This window comes from Tyto alba, unplaced genomic scaffold, assembly GCF_018691265.1.
Source record: "Tyto alba isolate M040663 unplaced genomic scaffold, T.alba_DEE_v4.0 Super-Scaffold_8, whole genome shotgun sequence".
Lineage (NCBI taxonomy): Eukaryota > Metazoa > Chordata > Aves > Strigiformes > Tytonidae > Tyto > Tyto alba.
Genome location: NW_024881329.1, coordinates 25,065,221 through 25,066,487, shown reverse-complemented (window position 1 = coordinate 25,066,487; position 1,267 = coordinate 25,065,221).

The following is a 1,267-nucleotide window of genomic DNA, read 5'->3' as shown; positions in this document are numbered from 1 at the left end:
CTCCCCACATCTCCCGCCCCCGGCCTTTCCCCTCTCGCTCCAACTTTCCCCAGCTCCATCTCTCCGCTCGTCTCGCCTCTGCTTGTTCTCCTTGCATTCCTCCCTCCCTCCCGGCGTTTCCCCCTTCCCCGCGCCCCCTTTGTCCCCTCTCGGACTGCCCTTTCCGCCCTGGGCGGCCCGGCGGCCGGAGTTTCCATGGGAATGGAGGCGGCGGCTGGGGCTCCCCGCGGCGGGGGGAAGCACAAAGGGAAGGGGCGCACGGAGGAGGAAAGGGCTGAGGACGCAGTCGGGCTCCCGCAGGCTCGGGGCATAACGCGAGCCCTCTCGCCGCGGCTGCCGGCCGGGGTCTCGGCACGCAGACAGCCCCTCCAAGCCGCTTTACTGGCTGGGACACGTTTGTTGGGGTTTGGGGTTTTGCTTTCCTCCGCTGGAAGGGAAAAGTAGCAGAGACAAACCGAGCAGAATACAATGGGGAAAGGACTCCCCCGCGGCGTGGCGGCCGCAGGAGCAGAGCCCTTCGAGCCCACCGCCGCTACCGTGGGAGCCCCGGAGCTGCTCCACAGCTTTCGGCAATACTAGCGACCATCTCTGCCTAACGCGGTTTGCCATGCAGGTGCACAACAAACAGGTGTAATAAATCCTGGGGCATAACAAGAAGCAAAAATGCATAAGCCATACGCTCTGTTATGGCCATGAGCTGGGAGTTTGCTTTAATTTATGGTTCTTACGATATTCTCTCTTCTTTTCTTGGGCAATAAAAGAATAAAAAAAATTAAGAGGTATCTAACACAAAGGTAAGGTAAAAGGAGGGTCTCTAAAGAGATGTAGTCAGACAGCAGGACCAAACTGCCTCTGAGGCGTGGAATCACGACTTTAGAACCAGTAAGTTTATAAAGTAGGTATGTTTATTCGGCGCTGGGCGCATGGGGGAATCATTTCCTCCAAGTGCACGCGCGGCTTGGAGCCAAAAGCGGCTCCTTTTTATTACGTAGAATGTTACATATGTATCACAAGTCCGGGAACAGGGAGGGAACATTACAATTAGTCCCGAGAAATCCTTAAAATATCCCCCACCCCAAACCCCCGGCACCGACCCTCCCCTAGCAACTCTCATGTTACCAGATAAACAGCACGCCCAACAAATAAAGGGCATATCCCAACCCCCAGGGGCAACGTTTCCTGAGGGCGGGGGGGCCATCTGGTTTCCTTAGATCATCTCTGCAGAGCCAGTTTATGGCTGTGACCTGACAACACTGGGCTCTACCTA